This window comes from Tamandua tetradactyla, chromosome 11 (genome assembly GCF_023851605.1).
Source record: "Tamandua tetradactyla isolate mTamTet1 chromosome 11, mTamTet1.pri, whole genome shotgun sequence".
In the NCBI taxonomy this organism is placed as follows: Eukaryota; Metazoa; Chordata; class Mammalia; order Pilosa; family Myrmecophagidae; genus Tamandua; species Tamandua tetradactyla.
The window spans coordinates 8,526,499-8,548,249 of NC_135337.1; the positions used below are offsets into that span (position 1 = coordinate 8,526,499).

Sequence of the window (21,751 nt, forward strand, 5' to 3'; positions counted from 1 at the left end):
CCTCTCCCTCTCCCTCCCCTCCCTTCTCTCCCCCCTCCCCAGTAACCTGGCCAAGCCGAGGAAGTGTTCTATCTGCCTGGCCACTGTGATTGGCTCTAGGGTGGGCACGTGGCCACACTAGAGCCAATGAAATGTCGGAGGATTTCCGGGTTGCGGCCGGCACTTTTCCTGGCCTCCCTGAGGCTTGGGGCAGCTGTTGCCATTTTGCAACCATGTGCGCGGAGTCTTGTTATGGAAGCCAAAAAAACATCCGTGGTGAGACAGTCTGTTCTCTGAATCCAGCCACATCTGAAACCACGCTTGTCCCGTGGACGTTTCGGTTACATAGACCAATACATTCCATTTTTGCTTTAAGTTGCTGTGTATTAGGTTTCCTGTCATTTGGTACCCAGAGAGTTCTGACTCTGGCCCTTATCAGATTTCTCACGGATAAAATGAGGGAATTCTGCTAGTAGATAAGTAACATGTTTCTGCCCTCTAGAATTCTGATTTTAAAAGAAGAATGGGGGGAGGAGCCCTACATTCTGAAGCAGAACAGGTATTTCCAGATGAACGGCCTTCTAGGCTTATCAATTCAACAAGACTTAGTGGGTCACCACAGTGCCTTAAGCGCGTATTTCTTCCTTTCTGCTTCACCATGGAAGGAAAATGTGTGTAATAAACATATTGAATGCCATTTACACCATAGAAGAGTGTCCTCTATTGCTACAGTGCTTAGACCCTAGTAGCAGAAAAAAAAAAGTGAGAAAAGTCTTAAATAACGTTTGTTGTACCTGTGTGAATGTAGTCTAAACCTTTTATAAGTATTGCCTAGTATTGTGCTTTTAACTAGAGTTATGCAGGCATAAAGTATCCTTGGCTTGCAAATTTTCTATTAACTTGAGCATACTGGGAATGCTTAGTAGCAATGAAGTGCAGAAAACACCAAGAAATTAATGGATTTGTGCTGTACTACTGAAACATGTCCTCCAATATTTGAAATTCCATGTCCCAGAACATCGCTCCTATCTGCTGACTTTAGCTGAGGAAACTGGATCTGTTGGACAGATCAGGCCATTTCTCAAATCTCTCTATGTTCGGGTTTTCTCTCTCTCTCTGTTTTTTTTTTTCTCCCTCCCGCCATCCCTTTCCCCTGACTCACCCCCAGCCTCCTGAGATTAACTGAGAATGTTATTTATAAGAGATCAGGAGAAGGTTATACGTATGGAATAGGTTATGATTTGTCATGATGTATTTCATACTCCTTAGGTAAAAGGATAAAATACACTAAATATCTGTGTCTCATTTGAAATATTCATGTGAAGTCAACATTCGTTGGCCTTGAGAGCCATAGTTTTCAGTGTCTTTGTGGGAAACTGTACAAGGCGCGTGCAGTGTTTGTGCAGGTTGTACATGAGTGTCACATCAGAGAACTGCACTGAGGCTTCCTGTTGGTACTGTCCTCCAGGGTCCCCAGAGGATGCCCACCAGAGATGGGGGTGTGCCCATGCCAACCAAGCCACTGCACTGAACTTCTTCAGGACCATCCCTTGTCCCATCACTAGAAGCAGCAGTACACATGGTGTTCTTCACAGATGGAAAAAAGGGCAAGGCTGTGCTGGGGGAATTAGCCCATCACCAATTGCTTGACTACCTACTCTGTATGGTCCTTGTTTGATTTCTCCACAAACATTTTTTGAGTACCCACCATGGGCCAGTCACTGGCTAAGCACCAGAAATATATATATATATATTTTTTTACCTGCTCTCGATGTCCCAGAAGGGTCTTTAACTTCAAACACCTGCCACTCGTCTTCCCCATCTAAACAACAGGAGCAATAACAGCCCAACACAACTTCCTTTTCACTTCTACCTTTTCTGCATTGCTAAATAGGGTCAACTTGACTGTACCAGCACAAGGTAAACCCCTCAATCGTCCTTAGCTCCTCATTCTGTTTCTCACTCACTACATCCAAAGTTCAACCCAGTGTTATTTTCCTCCATAGCATACCTCAGACCAACAGACCTTTCTCTCCCCCATTATTCTAACCTCAAAGTTCTCTTGGGCAGGCTACAGTGGCTCAGCAGGCAGAGTTCTCACCTGCCATGCTGGAGACCCGGGTTCGATTCCCAGTGCCTATCCAGGTAAAAAAAAAAAAAATTCTCTTGCTATTTTTCCCTCAAGTGTCTCCCAACTACAATTTATGCACACGCTACTACGACAGTTAATTTTCTAAAATACAGATCTGATTATGTCACTTCCCCACTTACAAACCTCCCATGGATTCCCACCTACCTTGTAGAATCCGTTCTTCTTTGCATGATCTTGTAATCTGGATGCTGCCTGTTTTTCCTGTCTTCTCTTCTGGTGTTCTTTTTGCTGTTTTGCTCTCTTATCTCACCTTGCCTTACACATCCCGTGCATGCCTCTGGGCCTTTGAACTTGCTACTTTCTGTTCCTCAAAAGCCCTTCTCTACCTTTTGTGCTTAGAGAGCTACTATTTCATCCTTCAAGAGGTTGCTGAAAGGTCACCTCCTTTGTGAGGGCTTCTTTGATTTCTTTAGATAGTTACTAGTTCTCTTCTCAAGGCTCCCAGAATTCTTGGGGACTACTTGACCCTAGTTCTCTTTGTACTAAACTGTGATGATTTGTTTACATGTTGATCTCTAGTACCAGCCATGAACTTTTAATGTAACTTGTTTGTCTCAGTATTCCCAGTGTGCAGTGTACATGGCTTACTGTGGGTACATAGTGTAGTGTGAAACACAAAAATATATAGACACATTCTTCTACCCATCCACTCTGCCCTTCTCCTCCCACCTCTGGTCAAAAAGGTGAGATGAGATATAAACATTATATGTGAAAAAAATAATTAGCAATTTGTTATAGTAAACAGAGGCCAGTGGGTGGTATTAGTCTTACTGATCGGAAAGTAGAGAAATATTGTTTGGGGCTGGAGAAGTCAAGGAAGAATTGACTTGGGTTTTGTTGAGTCATGAGTCAGTAGATTGGGGCAAAGGAGAGACTTAAAGGAAAGAGAAGCATCATTGTATTCAAGACTGGAAAGGAGATAAGGCTGGAAGGTGGAGTCAGGCAGACTGTGGAGGGCCAAGAACTGCAGGCTCCAGAGCTTGGAGTTTCTCCCACAGGCAGTGAAGACCACTGAAAGGTTTTGGTTAAGGGAATAACTTGAAAATCATAGTTTAGGATTAATTAGGAATGCAGGGTGAACTAAAATTGGAAAAACAAGTTAGTTATTGCACAATCCAGATTTGAGGGGATAAGGAGCTCAGCTAGAAAGGTCATAGGTGACCCAGAGATTTGAAGCCAGGAAGAAAAAATAGGAAAGTTAATGGAAAGACTGTAATTGGGGGGAAGATAATGAATTTTGTTTTTGAGACTTGTTACATTTTGGAAATGAAAGGAAATGTCCAACAGGCAATTGGCAATTACTGACAATATTGTGTAGTGGTCAAGGCCATAAGTGTAGCCAGACTGGTTTGAATCTTGGTTGTACCAGTTACCAGCTAGATGACTTTTGGCCTCAGCTTCCTCATCTGTAAGAGGAATATAATAATGATAGTACTTATCCCATAGGGTTGTTAGGAGGTTGATGAGGCAATGCATATCAAAGCAACCTCCATGCACATACATACAATGTTTAACACATGGTAAGGGCTCAAGAAATATTGGTCATTTTCATTAATAACTAAAATTGGTGAGGTTCTTTAGAGTGCAGAAAATATTTTCATTTTGCTCTCTCAACAATTATGTAAGGGAAGCATTATTGTTATCATCCCATTTTGAAGTGAGAAAATCATACTCTCAGCAAGGTTAATTGATCCCATGACCAGTAGATAACAGAGCCAAAACTCAAATCCAAGTTTTCTATGCCACATCCTATGCTATGTTATGAAATCTTCTGACTCTGGGTTTGAAAGCTGGGTGAAGGCAGAGGAGTAGATCTATTAGGATGGAGGTGGGGTAGGGGGCGTGAGTATAGGACTCAGGTCAATCATATGACCTCTGAGCACCACCAAATTCTACTTGAAATATACCAAAGTTGTCAAGTCCCCCCAAAATAATGAATTCTTAAAGAAGGGAATCCTTAAAGGTTATTCAGTCTCTGTCAAGTGTTTCTTCCACTTAGACCCACTGATGCTATACTCCACCACCACCCCAGCCCCCACTTTGCCAACCTCCCAAGGCCCAGGTCTGCATTCAGAGACAGGTCTTCTCTTTTAATTTAGAACATGGGTTGCTAATAACAGCCTGATATCTGTCAGCAAGACTCTCACCGTGCTGGAACAGCTGCCCATAAATCTTACATTTCAAGTGATTCCTCTAACATTAAAAAGATTGGGAAATTGTATTGAAGATGAAATTGACAATGAGTTTCTGTCTGGTAGCTGTGAAAATGGTTGTTGCCAACCCCTTTCTGTCTGTGAATTACTGCTTAGCTTTCCGTCTGGACAGATGGAAAGAAGGATCTGTGGGGACGTTGCCAGATAAGGTTGGCTTACCTTAGATTGTGAGTGGACGGTATGTCTAAGAATAGACTCTAAGGGGAAATGCAAGAGAGCTAAATGGAACCGTAAGAATTAAGCATTTTGTTCACATTTTTCTGATAACTCCTGTGATTTAAGACCTGAATAAAGTTATGGCATAATGTTGTACAGAATGAATAGTAAAAAGCACTGGAGAGACTGTAGGCACTTTTGAGGAAGCTCTATTATTTAAAAAATGTAGAGAATGAGATGGACAAATCATATCCTTCTACCAAGGCATCAAGGCAGGAGACTGCTCTGTTGGTTTTATCATAAAAGGTAGAGACAGAAAATTTTGAATACTAATCCTAACTTGGAATGCTGGTTCCCTCACGGCCAAGGGATTTTAAAAAATTATTTCCATGCCTCTTTTCCCACATCTATAAAAAGGAGTTGATCAAGGTGTCGCTGAGGTTTAATTAGTTAATTCTGTTAAGTGCTTTAAAGATGAAAAGAAGATTATAAGTATACACAGCTAAGTCCTCTTTGAAGAAACACAGGTTGAAGTTAAGGTTTAACAAATCCTATTGTCCCTCAAATACCTTTGGGCAAATGAAGGTGGCTTAGCTTTCACAGATACCTTTATCTAAGATATTACAGTTGGCTGGGCGTGGGGGGGGATATGGAGCCCTTTTCTTGAGTTTTTAGGGATATCATTGAGAGAAACGGAGAGGAAATAGTTTGTCTTCATCAGAACAGGAAAATCAGGAAATCTAATGAATAAAAAAACAGGCTCAAGCATTTATAGAAACCTCCCTCCCCCTACTCATATACCTTTCAGGATAATTTGGCTATGAACTCAAATTAAGAGTAGAGAAAGGTGCTGGACCTTTCCAGCCATAGGTACCTAAAATCTTTTCTCAGATCCGAGTTTTGTGGGTGGTGGCATTAAACTGACCGTGGAGCTCAATGGAGGTGGGCTGTTGTGGCCGTTTGGTCTGGGTCCAAACTTATCTCAACACTTTCTAGCTGTGTCACACTGAGTAAGTTATTTAACCACCTGGAACACTGGTTTTGTCCTCTGTGAAATGGGGATAATCCCTGTTTCCTAGCTTGCTATGAGAAACTGAAAAAGTTGGTGAGAAGTGCCTGACATGTAGCCTCTCCCCCACATTGTACAATTACTTTCATTCCATTGTTCTTCTCCTTTCAGTCCAGGTTTTTTTTTCTCTGAAGCTTCCGAAATGTAATAATGCAATGAATTACTGTTTTCAATACAGGGTTGCTGGAGTTCTCCCATCTATTTCCCATGTTTTCACTGGAGAATCATAAATGTTCATTCCCAGTATGAAACAGCATTCCAGGGGAGGAGGAGGCCCTCTTTTCAGCCAAGGTCGCTTAAGGAGAAAACTCAAGTCACAAACTCATAAGAAGACCCTAGATTCTTTTTCAAATCCCTGATTTTAATGCAGCCGCCTTTCCATTCCAGTCTTGCCAATGACATTCTGATATTAAATTCCTGAGAATGAAAGCTCTCTGAAAGCGTAGCCTGCTGTAAAGGAGAAAAGCCCGGGGACTGCCGGGTGTGTGCTTTTATATGTGTCCATTATCAAAATGAACAAGGCATTCTCAGCCCCATTTGAAGTAAAGGAGCCCAAATGGGCATCGCTGGTAACACTTTGTGAGGTAACGTTATGCTCCCAACAAATTCCAACCAAAAGCCCTCACTGACATTCACAGACTCTTAAAATGGTTAGAGCCGGGCATTGGGTAGGAGATTTAGCAATCTTGAGATTATCCTTCTCCTCTTCCCCCGGCCCCCATTTCGCTGATGGAAACCCTGAGTTTCAAGATCCTAAGAGATCTACGCACAAAATAGTCACAATCACCCACCAGGCAGGTAAATATTCCTACCCTCTACCCATTCGTGGGTTGATCTATTAGTGTGTGACCGCGGCTGTAGAAAAAAATTACCAGAATGTGTAGTTACAACTACTTGGTTGTATAAAAAGCAAAAGCAACCTGAGGAATCACTTTAAGAATTAAACTTCAAACTGGAGAGAGTGACTTGGGTGAATTCTGGAGGTTTAAAAAGGATGGATGGGAATAAGATGTGCCAGGGAAGGACTGTAGATTGTAATCCCTGGGTTGTTGAGAGTTGCTCACGAAGAATTGGTGTGGCACTGCTGGTCGCCCCTCTTTCCTCCTGGCTCTCTTCATTCATGGTAGAGGTTATGCCATCGATGAGCACAGAGGACAAAGATATGAGATAAATACTGTATATGTTTTTTACTTTGAATATACCCTTAGTGTTTGGCCATAAAGAATAACAAAGTTGAGGACTTAAAAAAAATTGGGAATCTGTTGTGGCTAGACTTGTAGAAAAATTAATTTTAGAGAAAGAGGGAATGCCCACATGCTTAGAAACAAGCCACCTGTTTGAGCTACAAGGCTCAAGGAGGAGAGAGATAACAAGCAAGCAAGGGAGGTTCTACAATGCCACACACATCCAATGTCCTACCCTTCTCCAGAACACTTCTCCATGCATTGAGGATCGGGACAGCTCAGCTCCATGTCAACCTCCTCCGTGTCACCAGGGAAAGGAGATGCTGCCAGTCATTGCATCTATGACAATTAGCAGTCTCTTGGATTCTTTAGCCCGACTTAAATGCAAGTGCATGGCCAAGAGTAGGGGCATTGGAGAAAAAAGACTCATCGCCAGATTCCATTTCGCCTTCCCATTCTCCCTCTTTTGGTCTGCCCCAAATCCCTCGGCCATGTGAGAGAAACAGAAGGCCATGCAGCAGAACCTGTTGCTATGATTTTAGCACGATCCCCTGGGGCCTTTCAGCTTTCAATCCTCCTTGGCCAAGGTGGAACATGGGGGTAAGTTCAGGAAGTGGGGTTATTTTCAGATGATGTCTCCCTTGGACTTGTTATACAACAGCTGAAAAACACAGACCCAAACTATATTTTAATTTAAAATTGCTTACTGTGTTGCCCCAATTTCCTTAGCTTTTGTATTTACAGAAACGAGGTGAATTTTTCATCAGCCCACTTCCCATCTGTGCTGTAGGGACACTGTCTCACCATGATGCCACTCTGCAAGTAGTGCACTGTGAGACCCTGAGCCTTTATGAACATGTTCGCCCTGCTGAGACCCCCTCTCCACTTCTGCACCTAGCCAGTTCCTACTCATTCTTTTGGCTTCAAGTCAACTATTTCCTCCTCTTAAGCCTTCTTAGTTAATATTTCCTTTATTTGTGTCCCACATGTCTGATGCATATTCTTCAACTGTTATCCTCATTGTATTGGCATAGTACAGATGTTTGCATGTGTATTTCCCACTAAAGTCTAAATTCCCTGAGGAAATGGAGTTTGATATTTTAAAAAAGCTTTCCATTACTAGCACACTCTCTAGAATATAAAATATATCCCATAAATGTTTACAGAATGAAGAAATGAATGAAAAATCCCACAGTCGAAACGAAAAGGGAGCTGAAAAATTGAAAAAAGTGTCTTCAACACATGTAAGAAACAAATGATTAGAAAAGGGAACTGAGAAATTGAGAAAAATATTATCAACAAATGCAAGAAAGAAGCGACTACTAAACATGAGGTATAAAGATATTTTTCAAATTAGTGAGAAAAACATGAACATGCCAATAGGAGAGCAAGCCAAAGGGCAAACACTGACAATTAACTAAAGAAGAAATACAAATAGCTCATAAAACCTGAGAACATATTTCAAGTTCATTTATTATCAAATGGTTGCAGAGGAAAACAATGAGATAACATGTTTTTCTCTGTCAATTTGGCAAAGACAAAAACATGCTGTTCAGTGTTGTTGGCAGTCTAGGGAAATAGCACTCTGGTGAGTATAAAAATATGATCTTTTTGGAAATCACTTTGGATATATGTATGTATATAGCAAAGGTCCTAAAAGTGTTTGCAGTAATCCAGGTTCTAGAAATTTTGTATTTCAAAAATAACCAGAAATGTATAAAAAATGTACATATAAGGATGACATTCAAATATTTATAATATCAAAAAGTTGGAAATAGTGTATGTCAAAAGTAACAGTTAAAACATTAACTCAGTTTAATGAAATATCATCCAGTCATTTAAAACATGTTTTCACTACTTTTATCTGGGGTATGTACAGATGAATAAAAAATAAATAAATAAATAAATAATAATGAGGGGGTGCAAAGGGTAAAATTAATTGGGTAGGTGGACATATTAGTGGTCAAAGGTGAGGGGGTAGGGTATGTATGAGTTTTTTTCTTTTTTCTTTTTCTTTTTTTTCTGAATGATGCAACTCTTCAAAAAAAACCATCATGGTGATAAATGCACAACTGTGTGATAATATTGTGAGTCATTGATTGTACATCATGTGTGGACTGTAGGTGTGAAGATTTCTCAATAGAAATATTTTTTAAAAACACGTTTTCAAAGAAAATGTCATCAGATACATAGGAAAATATTTCTAATATACTGTTATAAGAAACTGTAGGATGCAAAATTGTATCAGTTACATATTTCCAATTTTGTGAAATATAGGTATATAGACGGATATATTTGAAGGTAAAGCACTAGAACGATATATACCAACATGTTAACAGTGGTTATGTCTGTTGAGAGTGGAGTGGAGAGATTATGGGTAATTTTTATTTTCCTTTTTATAATTTTTAAAAATTATTTGTGTTTCCCATGTTTTTCCTAATGAGTTTCGATACTAGTACAAAAACCAAGCTATTATAGTAGGAGTAAAAATTTAAAAGAACTAGAAGATATCACTATACACCTTTCAAAATGGCATAAAAAATTGTAAGTGATAATATCAAGGATGCAGAGATCACTCCTACATTGCTGGTGGGAATGTAAAATGGTACAGCCATTCTGAAAAAGAGTATGGTAGTTTCTTACAAAACATGCACTGGCCATAGGACCCAGCAAACTGCAATTTTGGGCATTTACCCAACAAAGAAATTATAAATTATATTTGTGCAAAAACCTATGCACCAATGATCACATCAGCTTTATTCATAGAAGCCCTGAACTGGAAACAACCCAGATGTCTTTCAGTGGATGAATGCTTAGGTAAGCTGTGGTGCGTATCTTCCATGAAATACTACTTAACATTCAAATAAGTTGAACTATTGATATATGCAACAGCTTGGACTGATCTCAAGGGAATTTTGTTAAGTGAAAAAAGTCAATCATGAAAGGTTACATACTTTATGATTCCATTTATATAACATTTTTTAAAAGACAAAATTATAGCAATGGAGATGAGATTAGTGGCTGCCATGGGTCAGGGAAGGAAGGAGAGAGGGAGGTGGCTGTGTCTCTAAGAGTCACCAGGAATCTTTGTGATGGATCTGTATTGTATCCTGACTATGAGGACGATCACACAAACCCGCACATGTGATAAAAATCCATAGAATTGGGTGGTGCGATGGTGGCTCAGGGGGCAGAGTTCTCGCCTGCCATGCCGGAGACCCGGGATCAATTCCCAGTGCCTGTCCACGCAAAAAAAAAAAAAAAAAAAATCCATAGACCTGAATAACCACACACACACAAATGAGTGCATGTAAAACTGTGACAACTGGATAAGGTTGGTGGATTTTATCACTGTCAATTGCCTGGTTGTACTAGCATCATTTTGTACTTTGTGCAAAATGTTGCCATTGGGAAACACCGAGTGAAGTCTATAGGTATCTCTCCAAGTTATTTTTCACAATGTGCTTGAATCTACAATGATCTCAAAATAAAAAGTTAAAAAATAAAAATGAGATCAACAAGAACCTATAGATTAAAAGAGACTTATGACAGTTATCCGCTAGCCATGAATGTGTGCTTTTTATATGGATCCTAAGTCAAAGCATTTTAAAAAGTGACATTCGCAAGATAGTAGGTTTGTGAACACTGGATGAAGAAATGAAGACAAAAAGAAATTATTATTAAGTTTTTTTAGATATTGTATTAGTTAGGGTTCTCTAGATAAACAGAATCAACAGGGAACACTTGCAAATATAAAATTTATAAAAGTGTCTCACGTGATCGCAGGAATGCAGAGTCCAAATCCACAGGGCAGGCTGTGAAGCCAACAACTCTGATGGAGGGTCTGGATGAACCCCGCAGGAGAGGCTCACCAGCCAAAGCAGGAATGGAACCTGTCTCCTCTGAGTCCTCCTTAAAAGGCTTCCTGTGATTAGATTTAGTATCACTAATTGTAGAAGACACTCCCCTTTGGCTGATTACAAATGGAATCAGCTGTGGATGCAGCTGACGTGATCATGACCTAATCCTATGAAATGTCCTCATTGCAACAGACAGGTCAGTATTTGCCCAATCAGATAAACAGCTACCACAACTTAGCCGAGTTGACACATGTCCCTAACCATGACAGTCCACCCCTTGTCAACTTGGCACCTATATATATATATCACCTTAAACCATACTTAATTTCCAAATGAAAACAAATAAGCACACATTTTTTTCTTTTATCTGACAATACTCAACTGTCCTGCATATAACTGGAAACAGATTAAATCTCTCCAGAATAGGGTGCAAATCCTTAGGCAACATTCATTCTTAAACTTGATATCTTACAACTTAAACAGTATAACATGAACAAAACAGCATTATAGTCCTCGTTTCTGTAACTGATCATGTGGTCGAAGTTCATATTTATCACTACCTTCTTCCACTACCCATTCCATGTTCCCTTTACCCTCAGCAAGCACTTCAGCTGGCCGTGGTTCTTTGCCTGGTGGGGTGACCCAAACCTTCATTCCTGAAGTTTCAGAGCCATTAGTAGTCCTGCCTGGATTGTGTTGTTGCAGTTTTCCATTGATTTTAATTACAGGGCATGGTAGTACTAATAGACGCCCCAGGGGATCTCCTATATTCCAAGAAAACTCTTCTTTACCTCCATTATGTAGTTGCAGTCCTACTTCCTTCTGATAGTCAGGGTCAATTATCCCAGGCAATAATGTAATCCCCTTCTTGGCTTGTTGATCCAGAGGCATAAAAAGCCCAAAGTGACCTGGTGGCAATCTTAACTTCCAGTTCAGTGGTATCACTGTTGTTTCTCCTGGAGGAAGCACACCCCATTTTGGAACTAAAACCTGTAGACCAGCGGAACTCAGGGTAGCAGGGACAGGAAGCAGAAATTTTCCTAGTGGATCACTAGGGGTAATAGTGAGTGGCACCACACCCATTTCCACCCCTTGGATCCTGAACCCATGGATCCTGGCTATGGGAGAAGCAGCACCATACAGCAGACGCTGATTCAGAGCATACACAGCTTCCTGGAGAACATTACCCCAGCCTTTCAAGTTTTTAACACCTAGTTGGCACTGTAATTGAGTTTTCAAAAGGCCATTCCACCGTTCTATCAATCCAGCTGCTTCTGGATGATGGGGAACATGGTAAGACCAGAGAATTCCATGAGCATGCGTCCATTCCCGCACTTCATTTGCTGTGAAGTGTGTTCCTTGATCAGAAGCAATGCTATGCGGAATACCATGACGATGGATAAGGCATTCTATAAGCCCACGGATGGTAGTTTTGGCAGAAGCATTGTGTGCAGGGAAAACAAACCCATATCCAGAGTATGTGTCTATTCCAGTTAGAACAAATCGCTGCCCCTTCCATGAAGGGAGTGGTCCAATGTAATCAACTTGCCACCATGTAGCCGGCTGTTCACCTCGGGGAATGGTGCCATATTGGGGGCTGGTGTGGGTCTCTGCTGCTGGCAGATTGAGCATTCAGCAGTGGCTGTAGCCAGGTCAGCCTTGGTGAGTGGAAGTTCATGTTGCTGATCCCATGCATAACCTCCATTCCTACCACCATGACCACTTTGTTCATGAGCCCATTGGGCAATGACAGGAGTTTCTGGGGAAAGAGGCTGACTGGTATCCACAGAATGGATCATCTTATCCACTTGATTATTAAAATCTTCCTCTGCTGAAGTCACCCTCTGGTGTGCATTCACGTGGGACACAAATATCTTCATGTTTTTAGCCCACTCAGAAAGGTCTATCCACATACTTCTTCCCCAGACCTCTTTGTCACCAATTTTCCAATTATGGTCTTTTCAAGTCCCTGACCATCCAGCCAAACCATTAGCAACAGCCCATGAGTCAGTATACAAACGCACCTCTGGCCTGTTTTCCTTCCAAGCAAAATGAACAACCAGGTGCACTACTCGAAGTTCTGCCCACTGGGAAGATTTCCCCTCACCACTGTCCTTCAAGGACAGCCCAGAAAGGGGTTGTAATGCTGCAGCTGTCCACTTTCGGGTGGTACCTGCATATCCTGCTGAACCATCTGTAAACCAGGCCCAAGTTTTCTCTTCCTCAGTCAATTCATTGTAAGGAACTCCCCAAGAGGCCATAGCTCTGGTCTGGGAAAGAGAAGGTAATGTGGCAGCAGGAGTGGAAACCATGGGCATTTGTGCCACTTCTTCATGGTTATTGTAGTCTGGTTTTAAAAAAAAAAATGAGTTTTTATCTTTTAGAGATTCAAAGCAAATATTTAAAGTCGAAGTCATATGGACCCTGAATTTTTTCAAAACAATGAAGAAGGGGGTGGAGGTTTGAGTTGGCAAGACTTAGCCAAGGGGGATTGTGTAAATTGGTACTCATTATAATATTCTATCTATTTTTGTGTATTTTCAAAATTCTCCTTAATGAAAAGTCTTTAAAAAGGAAGACATAATAAAGAAGAAGACTGGATTTCCATCAAGTACTCATCAATGTGTCACTCAAGTTTGTGGCTTTTGTCTGGAGCTTCGAGTGCCAACCCCTGTGCTAGGCTTCCAAGACATGGCCACACAGAAGCTGTACAATCCCAGAGCTCGAAGGCTCGCAGGGACAGAGAGATTGTGAAAACAATAAATAAGTGCCAATAAAGGACTGTACAATGCTGGAGGTACCGATTGTTCTTGGCACCAGTGAAACGGGTTCTGGGCTGAGTCTCTCAGGGCAAGAGAGTTCTTTATCCCTGAATTTAACTCCTAAACAGGACTTAGCATTACCTGTTTTCACATCAATGCTTTTCATTTAGGGTCCTGTTCCAGCCCCAACTGCATTATATTGTCATTGTCAACTGACTCTGCTGTCACTTTCAGGGAGCTGCCAAAACAAGGCTAATGATGTTTACTGAAGTCTTTCGGTTCTCGTAACAGGATGATTTGAGCTCAGATTTGGTCTCTCTCATCACCAACCGCTCCCTCCGAGGTCCTTGAACCTTTCAGCTCCTGCTCCCTCATCCAGATATTGAGTCAGAGGAAAACTGTTAATGGAACCTTTTAGAGAGAAGGAAACTTGGTTCTATGTCTTAGAAAAAAGACATGGGGCATGATTGCATTTGATGAGGGTGGTGATTCATTTTAACTTGACAAAATGGGAACTCAAATGAGAATGGTGTCCTATTCTTAGAATATATACATATTTTTATATGTAATTGCATTATGACTGCTGCCTAATGTAATAACGTAAAGATTGCCACGCAGTGAACAGGATTCAGCCCGTAAATTACATTTCACAGAGTGTGGCTTTTCCACAAAGCCTCTTGGCAAGGTGTGCTGTGACTAATATCACATCACGCATGACGAAGGTGAAGACAAGAAAAGGTGGGTGGCCACTTGTAGGACACGGGGATGTGTGACAGCAGCTTCCTCGGCGCTTGCTTAAGTGGCCAGGACCCTCAGAGTTCATGACTGGTGTACACCTGTGTAGCTTCTTCTTTAAAACCACCCAATCCTTCAAGGAAGTGTTCACCACTGTCCTTGATATCATTGTTGACATAAATTATTTATCAGTGCCGTGTTCCATTATTACTAAATAGCAAATCAATAGACTAAAACATAGATGACCTGCAGAAATAGCAATCACCAAACAAAGGTAAATCTTCCTCTAGAACTTACCACAACACCTGGCCATTGGAGGAGAGCATTTGTTTCCGGCCTCGCCGTTTGTCACTATTGATTTTTGCCTGTGAGAGAGGAAAAGCTCCACTCCCCCAACAGAGAATGATTTATCCTCTCTCACAATGCAAGTTGCAAGCTTCATTCTCATTTTAGTCCTTACTCTGGAGTTTTTATTCCAATAGGAGAAACCATAAAGATGTTAGATTTTTGTCTCAGAAGTCTGCCTATCATTCCTTCTAGTATCCAATGGCTCCTAAACCAGGTACATAATGATTTTAAAGGGATTCAAAGTTTGGCCTTAGATAATAAGTTCGAATACAGTGCACAGTTGGCTGTGCCAGGAGACAGAGACAGTGGGCTCTATGAGGGCACAAATAAAAGAAGGTGAAATGTTCTCCCTGAGTCAGCCTTTGTGCTTTGTACATTTCCAAGGAGTGGCTTATTACCTCCAGATGGTCTGATGGCCTGGCCTTCCAGTTAGGAAAGACCAATCTTTGGGAAGTGGCTCAGTTATCCAAAGCTGTCTTTTATTTTTATAACAAGAAAAACCAACTCATAATTGGCGGAATAATTCAACAAACACCCACTCAATAATTCACCCATCACCACTAAGGCCCGGGGCTGTACGTGCCCATGCATCAGGCCCGGGGCTGTACGTGCCCATGCATCAGATGTTTACAAACACCAGCCCTTTGTCGGTCACAGGCCAGGTGCTGGGGACGCAGCGATGAGCCAGGCCAACCCCTTCCCTCACAGAGCTTGTGGCCTGCTGGGAGAGATGGTCAGTTCACAAATCATCACACAGTTAATCAGGCCGTTGAACTCGTAGAAATTGATGGACGTGCCCAGGTGCCATGAGAATGCATGCTAAGGGTCTGGTCTGGAACTTGGGAAAGTCTCCCCTGAAGAAGTGATGTTTGAGCCCCAAACCAAAGGATAAATAGAAGTCAGTTAGGTGAGGGAGAGGTGGGGAATGGGTGGATGAGGGTGTGAGATGTCTCTGGCCTCCCTCTTCAAAAGTTCACAATAGAGCTGAATCCAGAAACATGAGTTAATAGTACTAATCCAAAGTAGGCTGGTAAATGCTGAAATGCAGGTGCAATGTGCTCTGGGATTATGGGCAGGTTCCAGGACACAGTGTGGGAATGAGTAAAATTGAATAAGATGATGCTATGGAACAAGAACAAGATGGAAAATTATTCTTCTTGGCTTGTCGTCTGTTGAAGTACTGTCGATGCTCAATAAACAGAAAATAATATGATCATCCTTATATTATTTCCCAAGTTGGAAAGTATTTCAGTTTTCCGCTGATCGTTTGAAAGATGAAAATGAGGACTTGGCAAAGGCACACATATTTTAGATCTGAAAATTTTAAAATTCCCCTCTTTTGACTCAAGTGTAGCAAAATATGGGATGGTGAATGTTATGAAAAAGGCATGATGGTTTTATGAGGTGACATGATGTGTGCCTAAAAGTAGGTCAAATGTACACATCAATTGTGTGAATTTTTCATCCCTTCATTCAGTCATCCAGCAAATATTTATTGAGCATCTACTACATGCCAGGCAAAGTCCTTATCCTTACGGAGTTTGGCTTCTAGTAGAAGAGATAGATACATATCATTTTAGGTAGTGGTAAATTTTAAAAGAAAACAAAGTGGATTAAATAATGGAGAAAGACAGGAATGAGGCTAGCGAGAAGCTATTTGGATATAGTGGTCAAGAAAGTCCCCTTTGCAGGGTTGGCTTCATGGACATTCAACCAGAGCAGTCGCACAGGGCCCCACCCTCAGAAGGTAGCCCTGTGCATGGGGTTTAACGCTCTGCTGTCACTATCTTAAATTTTTAATAATGCCGTCTTTGAATGAGTGTTTTGTAAGGGAGGTCCGATGGGGCAACAGAGCACGTGCCAGGGGCTTTAAGCTTCAGCTCATATGTGGTCTCCCATCTCCCACCACCTCTCTGGATGGATGACTCTTGGCTGCTCGCCCCCCAACCCTACTCAGAAACTGCTGCCACCCTCTGTCCCAGCAGAGACCTGAGAACGAGCACGGAGAGAGTTGGGGTCAGGTGCACGTACCTTGTGTGCCAGATCACAGCGCGGGGCACCGAAGAGGATCTGTACGTACCCCAAGAGCATCCATTAAATAGTAAATAAAAACCACCATGAGAGTCGAGAGAGACCACAAAAGAAAGAAAAATGCCCCCTTTCCCCACTGTATTTTGAATAAGGGGCTCTGCCTTACCATTTTGCACTGCACCCTACAAGTTGGGTAGCTGGCCCTGCTCCTCTGAGGTGACGTTTGAGCAGAGACCCGAATAGAGGGAAGATGTGGGTGTCAGCACACCAAGCAGAGGAAACATTAGGTGCTAAGGCCCTCAGGCTGGAATAAGCTTGACACTGGAGGAAATGCAGGAAAGCTGGTGTGGCTGCCGCATTGCGGGCAAGTGGGAAGGCAGTGGGAGATGAGGCTGGACATAGAGCCAGCGGGCAGATCAACCAGGGCTTTCTCATCAGACCAAAGAGGCCAGCTACCAGCCTAGATGCAAGCAGTGGGGGGATGATATGATCCGATTTAAAATTTTAAAGGCCTTTTTTTTGTTTTTTGAGATGGTGGGACTTATTTTATTTCTATCTCATTAATGTCTTAACTCATTAATATTCCATCTTGTTGCCAGAGGGATCAGACAGCCCCAAAATGAAGACAGTGACAGAGGCATGAACTTCATTGCTGAGAAAGAGGAAGTGGCAGGAGCGATATGAGCTCGAGTGATGTGAGGGGTGAGCCCGGGTGTGCATGAGGTGGGAAGGAGTGAACTGAGAGGGAAGAGTCCAACGCCTTCAATTCCTTCCGTGAAGTGTGACGCCAAGACATCTGCTACCGACGAGAGGTGGCTGGGGAAGCGTATCTGAGGAGAAAAAGGAAGGCTTGAAACATCTTTCAGTAGAACAGGAAAGACTGCTGCCTTGAGACAGGAACAGAGAAGGGTTTTGGAAGGACAAATGGCAGAGTCCTGGTGGGAAAGTAACTTACCTCAATTCTGGACCTCGTCCTCTACCATTTCCTGAAGAATCTCTCATACTGAAATTCACTCTCCTTCCTGCTCTTCTGAAAAATGCATAGATTTTAAACCACAAAATGCCTTGTGATGCAGCTGTTGCACTTGGTTTTCCCAGGTCTCTTCTCTTCCTATGTGGAAACGTGTGCTGCTTTCTTCGTTTGCTGTGCACCCTATATTCTCACTACTTATTCCTTCCTTACTCTCTTGCCATATGTTTTTTTATGCCCTCATGTTATTGAAATTTCCTTTCAAGGTCACCCATGATTTCTGCCCTCTACTTGTTGTTTTAGGTGGTGGATGTGCCCACACACACGTGTGCACGCATAACCTGCACACTCTTCTTCCTTATTTTGCCCTGATTTTGCCTCCACCTCCCATTTGGAACTCTTGCTCTTAATTTGCCCATCATTCTCTTTCTGCTTCTCTGACCACTGTACTCTTTGTTTTCAGCTGTAGCTCTTTCTTCTTCCCTTGGCCCCTCATCGTGGAGGTTCAAGTAGTCACCCCTGAGATTAGCACTGTGCTCTGTGTGAGGGAAATACATGTAATAGGGTGCTAGAGTTAGACCCTTCTATCTGTTTTGCTAAGGCAAGAACATAATAGGTGCTACATTTTTCAAACACTACCAGGCAAAAATTTCCAAGTCAGTGGCAAAAACGATCCTTAAACCCTTCACTCACATCTATAATGAAAAAGCACCGAGATCGGAGATGGAGAAATTTGTGCAATGTGTGATCTGGTTGTGAACCCCATTTCTCCAAGTGGGAGAGGTAGGGACACTGGTCCCTTCATCTCAAGTCAGCCAGATCGTTTGAAGAGCTTGCAGCTGTTGGTTGGGGCGGGGGGGGGGGGGGAGGGTGCAGAGGTGTCATAGACTGGTGTCTGACTCCTGCCTAGAAAGTCTAAAAAGTCTAAAAGGCATAGGTGGACAGGCTGTTGTTCTAATGGCCACAGTGAAAGAGCAGTGGCTGTACTGGACAGCCTGCATGCACAGAGTTTGTGGGAGCAAATAATACGGGAGTATCTGTCATGCAAGTAAGATGGCCATTTTAAATTCTGCCAAGAGAACCCCCTGGAAGTCTGTGTGGAGGGGGCTGCTGAAAACTGGAGCTGAAGGGGGAGTTATTCAGAGGGTATTATATCACCTATATGGCGGGAAATACTGTTGAATAGTCCCCCAAAAGCCTCCCAGGAACCCATTAAAAAAAATCCCAGGATAAAGTCAGCTTTAAAACAGATTCTCAAGGAAATAAATAAATAATACAACAACAGCAGCAACAACAAAAGTTAGAAACAGAAAATAATAAAAAATATATTTAAAATTTTAAATTAAAAAAAAAACAGGTCCCCAAAGTCTGCAGCCATCTTATGATAGAACTCATCAAATAAGAACTTTCTTCCCTTCAACCATCGGGAGGCCAGAAGTCACAGTTAGCTAGAAGGGTGAGGAGAGGTGAAAGCAGTGAGAAAAAGGGAAAGGGAAGCTATACCCACTCCCCCGCCGCCTTCTCCTTCCCAACTGCAGAAAGACGTAGTTGGAAAACCGGATAAGGTTTAACTTTGAAATTCTGATTATTACCTGATCCTGTGCATTAATGATCATTGACTTAAATCTGTGATTAAAACGTAAAGAGACACTGGCGATGAGCAGGGAAAGAACTTGCCCAATTTTAAAGGGATAGTGGATATTAGAGATTAAATCATGCCCCCCCACCACCCCCAAAGACATCTTCAGGTCCCAACCCCTGGGCCTGCGGGTGGGAGCCCATTTGTAACAGGGTTTCAGATGTTATGAGTTGAGGTGTGTCCAAACCGAGTGAGGATGGACCTTAATCCAGTTTGGCTGAAGGCTTATAAGCAAGGGGAACTGGACCTGGAAGGAGAAGCCGGGGTGGGGGTGGCGCAGCCACCAGCTGGAAGTCAGTGGAACCCGGGAAGGAAAAGGGACAAGCCCGCCCTGTGCTCTGCCACGTGATGGTAAAGCCAAGGGCCAGCATGGCCAGCAGCCAGACTCAGAATGCCAGTCTTTGGGGAGAAAGCATCCAATGCTGACGCCTCAATCTGGAACTTCTTTTAGCCTCAGAACCAGGAGTCAATAAATTCCTATCGTTTAAGCCAACCCACAGCATTCACTTTAGCAGCTAGGAAATTAAACCAGTAGAAAGACCAGAATAAAGTCTCTTTCTGATCACATCCAAAGTCATGTTTGCTTAGCTTTCTAGTTGCGCGTGGTTGGAAGAAATTTTCACTTTTTCACGCCCTTGCTTTAAGAGCTCCTTTCAGTGCCTCTCTCTTGCTTTTTAGATCGGCTCAAAACTCCCAAATATGGACACAAATTTCCTCTATTCCTTGTCTTCTCTGTTTTTCAACAGGTCTCACACAATTCCAAAGAGAGCATGTGACTTCAGTCAGATGTCCGCTGTTGCTTTGTCATGGCACCTAGTATTTATTGGGCATTTAGATCCTTTAATCCTCACAGCAACCTTTTGTGTAGAAATTATTATTACTCCCGTTTTACAGCTGAGGGGTCTGAAAGCAGGTAATAAATGGTGACCCTGTGGCTGTTACTCAGGCACTCTGACTCCAGAGCCCACATCCTAACAGCTAAGCGTCCTCTCCCTATGTCACATTTTCTTTCACCTACTTTGGCATATCCCCTGCCCTCCTCTCCTCTGCTTGTGGCATTTCAGAAATCCTTAAAATCCCAGCTCACACTCCTCCTGCTCTGCGAAGCTTTCCCTAATTATTTCACAGGATCTGTATTCTCTGGACTCCCAAAGCATTTAATCCATGTCAAGGATTTTAAAACTTGAACTTGTGCTGCTCATTTCTCTACTGCCCCTTTGGGCATGCTATTTGGATAAGCGCCTGTAAGTTTCTTTGCGGATAAAGGCCATGTTCCATGCTTTTCGTGTATCCTCCTGGGCAGTGGCTCTAAAACATTTAGTGCATGAAAGATATGACTCGACGGTTCCTGTAATAAGAAGTATAAATGATGCTTATACATAAAACAATGTTGGACCTCACTATGATAACAAAAATATGAAGTAAAATTATATCACCTATCAGGCAAAAATCCAAAAGTTTGACAACATATTCTAATGGTAAGTCTCTGGGGAAAAGAGGCCCCCTCAGACTTTGCTGATGGGAAGGCAGAATGATACAACCCTTTTAGAAGCAAATTTGGCAGTGTCTAACAATATTACATGTACATTCCTTTTGACCCAGTAAACCCACTTCTAGGAATCTGTCCCAAGGATACACTGGCAAAATTCCAAAATGCTCTATGTTCAAAGCTATTCTTTGCAGCACTATCTATAAAAGCAAAAGATTGAAGGGGAAAAAAAAACCCTAATATCGATCAATAGAGGCCTGGTGGTGAATAATTAGGGGCTGTTCATATAACACAGTGCTATGCAGGAATGAGGAAATTTCACTACAGACTTCTTCGGATGACCTCCAGGATCTATTATTAAATGAACAAAACAAGGTGAAGAAGACTGTCTATGATATGCTACCATTTATGCCGGAAGGGGGGGGGTGGTATAACTATTCATACAAATTTGTTTAGGCTTTCAAAAGAAAACAATGGAAGAATAAACTAATAAAAATCATTATCTGTAAGGGAAGGGAAAAAACAATGGGGAGGAAACCGGGATGACGATAGAGTTCCCTGAATGTTTTGCTTGATAGTTTTAACTTTGGAAACATGTATTTTATACAATTCAAAACAAAATTAAACCAAAGGAAAACATTAAGAGCAAACTAAAACAGCTATACCTATATATTGGAATTGAACAGTTAAATAAAACGTTTCCCTTTGTTTTCTGCATGATTTTTCTGTAAAGCTACAACTTCTTCAATTTAAAAAAAAACAAGGTTTCTCACAGATAAGCAAGGGGAGGAGGCCTCAATAATTCATATAGTAATAAGTTTGTAGAATCAGTATAAATTCATGTTTAGTTTTATATAGATACAGATGGTTATGCGTAGAAATATTTATAGATATGTGTATGTATATATTTTCTTGCTCTGTCAGCTGAGAAAGCCCAGAAGCAATGAGGCCCCAGAAGCAACGAGGACACCTAGCACCCAGATCTTGGTTTCTAATACATTTTCTAACAAATGGAACCAGAGATCCTTGGAGAAATGGCTGATTCTGGGACTGGACAGGAAATATACAAGGTAAGCCTGGAGCTCAGAAAGTACTCCAAAAAGCGGGCTGGGGTAGGTGGGTGGGTGTATGCCAGAGGGACATAAGAACCAATTAAGACCTCCC

At 42.0% G+C, this 21,751-nt stretch overlaps 1 long non-coding RNA gene across 1 annotated transcript; it reads left to right on the plus strand.

The window, feature by feature from the left end:
- Window positions 1–537: 537 nt before the first annotated feature.
- On the plus strand, window positions 538–13,350 carry LOC143649374 (uncharacterized). Its single transcript, XR_013158958.1, has 3 exons — window positions 538–650; window positions 7,920–8,086; window positions 13,177–13,350. It is a non-coding gene; the product is annotated as an uncharacterized LOC143649374 (long non-coding RNA).
- Window positions 13,351–21,751: the final 8,401 nt, after the last annotated feature.